We start from the raw sequence: 9,166 nt of genomic DNA on the forward strand, positions 1-9,166 counted from the left end.
GCATCGATGGAGGAGGGTTCTCATTTCTCCACGCCCGCTCCAGCCTTGGCTCTTTGAGTGTTTGACAAAGGCCATTCTGGCCAGTGTGAGGTGACACCTCATTGTAGTTTTGATTTGGATTTCTCTAATATTTAGCAAGGTTGACATTTCCTGTCTTTTTGTAAAGGGTATGAGTGAAACCTCTTGCAAATGACTCTTGAAGATTTTGATAAACGTTTTAGTAAACGCTCCTAGAACATTCCTTGAAAGCGGGTGTTGTTTAGTCACAACCCCATGGGCCTTCTGAGTATTAAGTGCCCATCAGCACAGCTTTCGACGTTGTCGTTATGGAAAATGGCCACAAGGAGGCAGCATTTTTCATGTCCCCTCTCCCCTTTTTGCTTTCTGTGCAGTTTCATTTTGATCTTACATTGGAACAGAGCTGATGTCCAGTGTTGTGTTTGTATAAGGTGTACAGGAACTTAATTCAGCCACGCATAAACGCATATCTATTCTTTTCCAGGTTTTTCTTCCCATATACAGCAGTTCCTAAAAAGTAGTGAGAAGCAAGAGTCAGAGAAGAGAATTAAAATGCAGCAAGAGGTGGTGGAGGTGTTGGAAACAAGTGGAAAACCCAAGAAATGTAATCCTGCAGAAGCAGGGCTCTACAAATTTAAAGCACGGTAACTGGATTCTGGAATTCTTTACAGTGGGCACATTTTTCCTAAGAAACTGCCAGAGAAGCCACCCACCGTGCCTATTGGCTTTGACTTTGAAATGGAGAAAAGAATCAAACAGAGAGAAGCAAAGAGGGTATTGCAGGACAAACACTTTTTAAATTTATGCAAAGCCTTGCCCTTACCATATCTTGTTAGGTGTTGTGGGTGTTCCCGATAAGAAAGAAATTCCACTCACTGTCCCCAGGACTCCTGCCTTTGTTTGGAAGCAAAGAACCCAAAGCCACCCAAGAGGACGAGGGTGAAGAGCAGACAGGAGTCATAACAGCCCAACAGTCGCCCCAAGACGGGTACCTTTGAAACCCCAAATCCCAGTGAGAACTGTGGAAATGCGCCCTTTCTGTTTTGTTACAGAAAAGTCACTTACAGAAGGAGAAGAAAATAAAGCAGCTGCAGAAAGGGGAGGTGCCCAACTTCTAGGCACTTCCTTCGCCTCATTTTATTACCATTTACCTGAAGGAGAAGAACATGAAGAACACGGCTCAGGTTGAGCCTTCTGCATGGAGCCTGGCAGAAGAGGCGCCTGAAGGCACAGATTTGGGTTCTCTCTGCGCCCGGCGACAGAGAAAGCTCCTCCCGGTGTGATGGGCAGAGCAGCTCTGGTTCCCGGCCGGCGTCTGCAGCCAAGTTTGGCGGCAGAGTCGACTGGAGAACCCAGGTGGTACCCACCAGTCACGGGCCGCTCACTCACAGTAGTTTGTGTGGCTTCCATCCTCCTCCGGAGAAGGCAATGACACCCCACTCCAGTACTCTTGCCTGGAAAATCCCATGGAAGGAGGAGCCTGGTGGGCTGCAATCCATGGGGTCACTAAGAGTGGGACACGACTGAGCGACTTTACTTTCACTTTTCACTTTCATGCATTGGAGAAGGAAATGGCAACCCACTCCAGTGTTCTTGCGTGCAGAATCCCAGGGACAGGGGAGCCTGGTGGGCTGCCGTCTATGGGGTCGCACAGAGTCGGACACGACTGAAACGACTTAGCAACAGCATCCTCCTCCTCCTCCTCTGTTTTATATATGTCAGAATATATAGTTGACTTGGTTTGTAATTTATTCACTTGGAGTGTAATTTTTACTGCTTTTATCCTTCATTTTTTATATTTAAAAATAAAGATATTTGATTTAGTTTATAGTTTATGTCTGATTCTTTCCTCTTCTCTGTGCAAAATGAATTTGGAGTTAAGGAGTCCTTTGCTGTGAGGGGGGAGCCTCATTAACCGCCTGACTAGGCAGAGACTTGACTGATGTGTCCCTCACCGAGGCTGTCTGTTACTTCAGGCCAGGCCGCTGTTCAGGCACCTTCTGCCTTTGGTGGTGCTGAGATGAGAGAATGCCGAGCAGGACATGTTTTAAGTCCCCCTGTGACCTGGGCTGGAATCAATATGTTTGTCTTACTAAACATTAACAAAGGCAGTTCCATACTCCTCTCCACAGTGATTCTCAGCAGTTACATCTCATCAGCACCGTGAATGTTCTCTTTCCTCTGTGTCTTCTCCACCATTTTCCTTTGTAGACTGAGGATGGCCTTTCAAACAGCTGCAGTGTTCCCTCACTGTGGTTTTATTTGCACATCTCTAACAATTCCTGATGTGCAGCATATTTTTATGGGCTTTGATTTTAGTGTGTGTGGAATTGACTGGAAATTTTCATCTTCACAGTCTACCCAGTTTTTGTTTTCGGTTAGTTAGCCATGGACATTTTTTAAGTGCTGGTATCATTTAGAGCCCAGCAGTCCTTGTGAATATGAAGTGTTTTTTAAGTGTTGCAGTGAAATAAGAAATAGTTTTTTCTCTTTTGCCTTTTGAGTCCTTCTCTACTTTAACTGTTACTGAGCTACAGCCTTGATAGTTAAGTCTCCTTCTTTTCAGAAGACTAACCTGTTATGTAAGCTAATCCTGCACCTGTGTGTGTGTGTGTGTGTGTGTGTGTGTGTGTGTGTGTCACTCAGTCGTGTCTGACTTTTTGTGATTCCATGGACTGTAGGTCACCAGCCTCTTCTGTCCATGAAGTTCTCCAGGCAAGAATACTGGAGTGGGTTTCCATGCCCTTCTCCAGGGATATCCCACACCTATCACCCTCTAACTCTGCATGAGCCATATTTCATATCTATTATCTTTTAATTTTATGCTAGTCACATCCTGGTGCTTAACTTTATGGTACTTTCTCTGCAAACCTCCCCTTATAATTTGTTTTCTCTTTTTGCATTATAGAAAGAAAGCTTCAGTGCAATCTACAAAGGACAATGGCCCCAACTCCTGTGACTGCCTGCTGGACCTAAGTTACTGGGCTCCCTGACACCAGCCTGTTGACTATTTTGAAGCAATGCAAAAAGAAGGAATATAGAACCCTTATATGTTTTCTCTTTATCTCCAACCTCTGAATATGAGCCCCAACTGTGTGATCCCCTCGATTCCCTATCAGGGGAGACACAGTTCTTGAGCCATAAATCTACTGTGTTTTCTCCTCTTCCAGCTTAGGGATTAAAGCCATCTGTTGCCTCCAAAAAACATTTCCACAAAGGTATAAGTTTCCCATGTTCTTGTTGCTTTTTGCATTGTTTCAAAACAGTCAATAAGTTAATCTTCTGAAAAGAAGGAAACAGTTATCAACACAGACTGTAGATCAGGAACAGCTAAAGTAGAGAAGGAATCAAAAGGCCAAAGAGGGGAGAAAAAAAAAAAAAAAAACTTTTTTCATATTTCACTGCAGCATAGGCAATAGCTTTGAAGTTTCTGTAGTGGGAGACGGCCACAAGGAGACAGGATTTCTTCATGCCCTAGTCCTGTTGCTACAGTAACCAGAGCCTTAGGGTGACTCCTAGTCCGTGGTTTCTTCTGGCACATGCCAGAAGCCTGTGGCTCATTAATCCTTGTTTTTCTTTTTTAAAGTTAGTGTATACTTTTTTTGGAGGATAGCTGACTGACAGTGTTGTGTTTGTTGGTGGAGAGATTCTTCATCAGTTATCCCCAAACACATTCTGATTCATCTTTGTTTTTTTCACATACACGTTATTATAGAGTATGTAGTACACCACCCTTTCGAAAGTAGGTGCCGATTCTATATTCTATATGTATTTGTGAGGATAAACGAATCCCCACCTCGTAATTTATCACTTCCACCCACCGCTCTCCTTCCAGAAACAAACAATGTTTGTTTCCTGACTGTGCATGTATTTCACTTTTATAAAATAGCTCATTGGTATCAGTTTCTCCTTCTGAAGTACTTCACTTACTATGATTGTTCTAGTTCTAGATTATCCCTGCAAATGGCATTATTTTTTCATGGCTGAATCATATTCCATTCTATACATATATGATTTCTTTATTCACTCATCTGTCCATGTACATTTTGGTTACTTCCATGTCTCAGCTGTTGTAAATGCTGCCTCAGTGCATGCTTGTGCACGGTGTTGTTCAGTCGCTACTTCTGTCTTGCAAAACCCAGACAGTCCCCATGAGACACTTAGTCCCCTTTCCCCTCGCTCAGCCCCTGGCACCCACCGTCCTGCTTTCTGTGTCTATGGAGCCGATTGCTCTAGGGGCCTTGTATGAGTGGACTCAAACGTCATTTGTTCTTCCGTGTCTGCCTTATGTCACTGAGCATAATGTCTTCAAGGTCCATCCACGCTTTAGCCTGTGTCCGAACTGCCTTCCTTTCAGGCTGGAGCACATTCATTGTGTGGATGGACCACGTTCTGCTTGTCCATTCTTCTGTTGAGGGACATACGGAATATCTTCATTCATCTCTCACCTCTTGTAGTATTTGTGGAATAACTTCAGAAAATCCCATGATCTAAAAGTCATTCACCATTAACTACTTTATAAACTTCTTTATTTTGGAAACCATCAAAGCTCAGAAGGGAAGAATGCACGTGAGCTTCACTTGTGTTTAGAAAGGCGCACTTTAGGGTATTCACTTTACTCCCCGTGTGTGCGCTGTGCGTGTGTGCGCGCCAGTTGGCGGACATGTGCTGTGTGTGTGGCCTGGGTGGGAGTGTGTGTGTGTGTGTGTGGTAATGGGTCATGGGGTGGGCTTGGGGCCCGAGGTGGGCAGGCGGGCGCAGGTGGGAGCTCCCCGCAGGCGCTCTGCTCGGATGGCGTCTGTGCCCCACATCTGCCCGCGTTCTCCGCTTGGATGCAGCACGGTGCCCTGTGGTCATCAACCCCGGCACGAAGTCACTTGACCAGGAGCCTAGGAGGTGTCAGGCCCACCCACCTACCCCAGCCCCTGCGGGGAAGCAGTGCCGGAGCGCACTCCCTCCCTAACTGACCAGCAGGATGGACGGACCGGCTCTCCCCGTGGACGCTGCAGGACTGTCCCGCCTGGGCGACCCGGGCCGCGCCTCCGGCTGGGAGCCCGGAATGCTGCCGCCGGGCCACTTCCGGTCAGTCCTGCCTGGGCGACCCGGGCCGCGCCTCCTGCTGGGAGCCCGGAATGCTGCCGCCGGGCCACTTCCGGTCAGTCCTGCCTGGGCGACCCGGGCCGCGCCTCCGGCTGGGAGCCCGGAATGCTGCCGCCGGGCCACTTCCGGTCAGTCCTGCCTGCCTGGGCGACCCGGGCAGCGCCTCCTGCTGGGAGCCCGGAATGCTGCCGCCGGGCCACTTCCGGTCAGTCCTGCCTGGGCGACCCGGGCCGCGCCTCCTCCTGGGAGCCCGGAATGCTGCCGCCGGGCCACTTCCGGTCAGTCCTGCCTGGGCGACCCGGGCAGCGCCTCCTGCTGGGAGCCCGGAATGCTGCCGCCGGGCCACTTCCGGTCTGTCCTCACAGGACGCTGGGCTGCGCTCCACCAGGTTCCTGGCTCTCCCCAGGCCCTGACCACTACGTGGCCGCAGAACGTGCTCAGAGTTTTGTTTTGCCTGCCGAAATGTTTAGTGACAAAGCTTTTGTTCCGTTTCCTGATGTGGGTGAAGTGTGGAGCCAGTGATGATTTCTTCTTCAAGAAAGGTAGGTCCCAGTTCTCACAGGCGGGTGAGCCCCTGTCCAACGATGAGAGACCCGGGGGTGTGACCTGTGCCTCCTGGGAGCGCAGCCCTAGGCGACTTTGAACCTGGCCAAGTTCTGTCTACATGGTGGATTCAGACCTCTGCAAGTCCTGTCTACACTGATTATGTTTAGATGAGACGTGTTCTTCTACAGTGAGGACATTTACACCTGGCGGGGTTCTCTGTGCAGTAGGACGTGGAGACCTGCGTGCAGACCTGGCCTGGCCTCTGTCTTGGAAAACTCCGTGCCTGTGCCTGCATGTCAGTGCTCAGAGGTCTGGGGTCTGGAGCTGAGGTGGGTTTCCCTGGGTAACCGTGAGGTTCCATGGCCCTCCCGGGGGTCAGTGCTGAGGTAGGGCTCTTAGTCTTTCCCTCTGACACGTTCACCTCCCCCGGGGGCTCATCGAGACACAGATAGGCTACCTGGTTGTGGTCGTTCAGTCTCTAAGTCATGTCCCACTGTTTGTGACCACATGGACTGCAGCACGCCAAGCTTCTCTGTACTCCACTATCTCCTGGTGTTTGCTCAAACTCATGGCCATTGAGTCGGCAATGCCATCCAACCGTCTCATCCTCTGTCATCCCCTTCTCCTCCTGCCTTCAATCTTTCCCAGCATGGGGGTCTTTCCCAATGAGTCATCTTTTCCCATCAAGTGGTCAAAGTATTGGAGCTTCAGCTTCAGCGTCAGTCCGTCCAATGCATATTCACAGTTGATTTCCCTTCGGATTGATTGGTTTGATATCCTTGCAGTCCAAGGGACTCTCGAGAGTCTTTGCCAACACCACAGTTTGAGAGCATCAGTTCTTCAGTGCTCAGCCTTCTTTATGGTCCAGCTCTCACATCCATGCATGCCTACAGGACAAACTACAGCTTTGACCACATGGGCCTGGCTTGTTTACACATTAGCGGCCTACCGACCACAGCCATGGTGCCCTGACCAAGGGAATGTGTGACCCCAGGTTGGGGGGGGGGGGTGTCTGCACATGGGCCAGAATCATGTGCAGAGGGAGACCAGCTAAGAAAAACAGGGAGACCAGCTGAGGAAAAGGGAAGAACACATGTGAGCTTCACTTGACTTGTGTTTAGGAATCAGTGCTTTACAGTATCATTTTATACAAGCCTGTGCCTATTCCCTCTTTACCCCTGAGCGGTTCCCCATCCCTGGGGCTCCTGGAGACTCCTCAGGTGAGCTACCTGGTAATTATTCCAATTCACCAGCACGAGCATGGGGAGAAGGGAGCAGGTTTATCTGGGCAATTGACTGCAGGGCACATGGACCAGCAAAAAGCCAAAGAGCAGCAGGTGAGGTTGCAACTGTGATCTCCTTTCAGTAGACGTCCATACTCAGTAGAGACCAGACCTGCCCCTCCTCTTCCAGCCCAGTGTCTGATGTGTTTTCATGGAATCTCAGTGGGACAACAAAAGACCGAGACTGCCGGCATGAAGGTAGTGTGTTCGACATTAGTATGAGGGCTGTAAAGACAGTTAATATCACACAGAACCGAAGGAAGTGTGGGAGACCAGGAGGGGGAACCTGGGTCCCCAGTGAGACCCTCTCAGCAAAGCTGGGCCTGGGTCAGGCTTGGAGGGTGTGACTGAGAGTTTGCTGGACAGGACGCCACATTCAGAGGGCCTCCTGCAGTGTAGGTTTCAGGGCTACATAGCAACTGAGTGCAGAGCACGGTGGCTGAGCTGACGGCTGTGGATCCTGCAGGCTGAACGCTGAGCCCTGAACATTGGAAGGTTGTCTGGACTCACAGGACGTGCTTGCTCTCTCTCTGCTGAGATGATCACAGTGGGGACCCAGGTTCCCCTCCTACTCTCTAGCAGCCATCAGACTGCAACCCTAACCCTGAGGAAACTTGGGAAGGAAAAGACAGGATACTGGCCCCAGATGGTGAGGTGTGTATCAAAAAGAATAGTTTCAATGAGATGACTCTGGCATCTTCCCATACATAAAAAGTGCTAAATTCCATACCTTTAGATGCTGCCTGCATTTTTGAAATCCTAAAACATTCTTGCTGAAAAAACTGAACTCTCAACACTTAGATTATAAATATTTTTATGTCTACACCTATGAAGTAGACACTTTCCAAAGAACAACAAAAGAAGACAAAGCTCAACATTTGGAACACTGGCACCAATGGTGGACACTCCCCACAAGATGCAACTGATGGAGCAGTTAGAACAATCATCACCCCTTTTCCCATAAGATTGTGGAATGGACACTGAGAGTGGGGAATTGTTATAAGGAAGAACAAAATCTGACTCCATGTTTAAAAAAATTTTTTTTTCAAATTAAATCTTTCATTTTAACCTTTGGTTTCCTGTTGGTTTGTTTGCCACAGGGATACTGTCCATACATAATGGCCTGCCCCAGGAAACCCAGCCCCTCTGCCTTTGTCCAGGACCTGTCCACCTGTGGATGGCTACAGGAAGGGAGAAAGTAACACATATCCTCCTGAGACTGGCCATTCCAGGAGATATTTGCCAGATTAATGGTTTTTTACTTTATTTCCTCACCTCCCAGCTCTGTGTTGTATAAAAGATACTGGCATCCAGACCCTGACAAGATGGTTTCCTCGAGATGTTAGTCTGCTATCTTCTCCTTCTGCCAGCTTTCCAAGTAAAGTTGTATTCCTTGCCTCAGCACCTCGCCTCTGACTTATTGGCCTGTTATGAGGCAAGCAGAGCGAGCTTGGACTTGGTAACAATCCCACATGCCTTGCAGTCAAAAAATCAAAACATAAAATGGAAGCGATATTGTAATAAATTCAATAAAGATTCTGAAAATGGACCATTTATAAAAAAGACCTCATACCAACAACCAAAAGGAACTCAGTGGTTGTCTGAAATATTTAGAAAGGAGTTAGTACCCCTCTTGCCCGTACCCCCTGAAGCCACACTGGACAGTTAGGCCCTGTCCATTCAGGACACCCTCTCCAGACCCCAGCGGGAAGTGCTCTGCCTCCAGTGCCCACCTGGGTCCCAGGAGTAGAAGAGACACATCCTGGTGGGTCTCGTCTCTGGTCCAGGGGAGCGTCACACCAGCCACCCTGTCTCCCTGCCCATAATAAATAAGGAGGGTTGTCAGCACCTGGGCGAGTGATGCTGTGGGCACCTAGCCTGCCTCGTCCTTGTGAGATTTGGTATGAAGACAACACAGAAGGGGAACCAGCCAAGAGGGATCAAGGGAGCAGTGAATCCCTCTTCACAGGGACCCTGTGAGACCCAAGACTCTCTCTGCCCACCCTGCTCCGACTTTTGGGAACTGGCCTTTGTCATTCTCTGGGCAGGAGGTGGGAAGGACAACCCGGTCTCTCTTCCACCTCCTGAGACCCAGGTGGGCACTGGGGGCATCAGCCCTCCACCTGGGGTCCAGAGAGGGTGTCCCGAGTGCACAGGGCCTAACCGGTCAGCGAGGCCGGCCCTCGTCCACACTGCACTGACCTGCTGCAGGGTCTCAG

The 9,166-nt window shown here is 49.3% G+C and overlaps 1 protein-coding gene across 5 annotated transcripts in view; it reads left to right on the forward strand.

Annotated features, from left to right (window-relative positions):
* CHAMP1 (chromosome alignment maintaining phosphoprotein 1) overlaps positions 1-5,059 on the forward strand; it is a 36,858-nt gene extending 31,799 nt beyond the window's left edge. Inside the window, exons 4-5 of one of the 5 annotated variants that reach the window (XR_009691425.1) lie at positions 503-662; positions 2,927-5,059. The gene's annotated coding sequence lies outside the window, so the exon portion shown is untranslated. Of the gene's footprint in view, positions 1-502; positions 2,447-2,926 lie in introns of those variants that run through there. The other 4 variants (XR_009691426.1, XR_009691423.1, XR_009691424.1 and 1 more) reach the window with 4 other exon arrangements.
* Positions 5,060-9,166: the final 4,107 nt, after the last annotated feature.

Source organism: Dama dama, chromosome 30, assembly GCF_033118175.1.
Source record: "Dama dama isolate Ldn47 chromosome 30, ASM3311817v1, whole genome shotgun sequence".
Classification (NCBI taxonomy): Eukaryota; Metazoa; Chordata; class Mammalia; order Artiodactyla; family Cervidae; genus Dama; species Dama dama.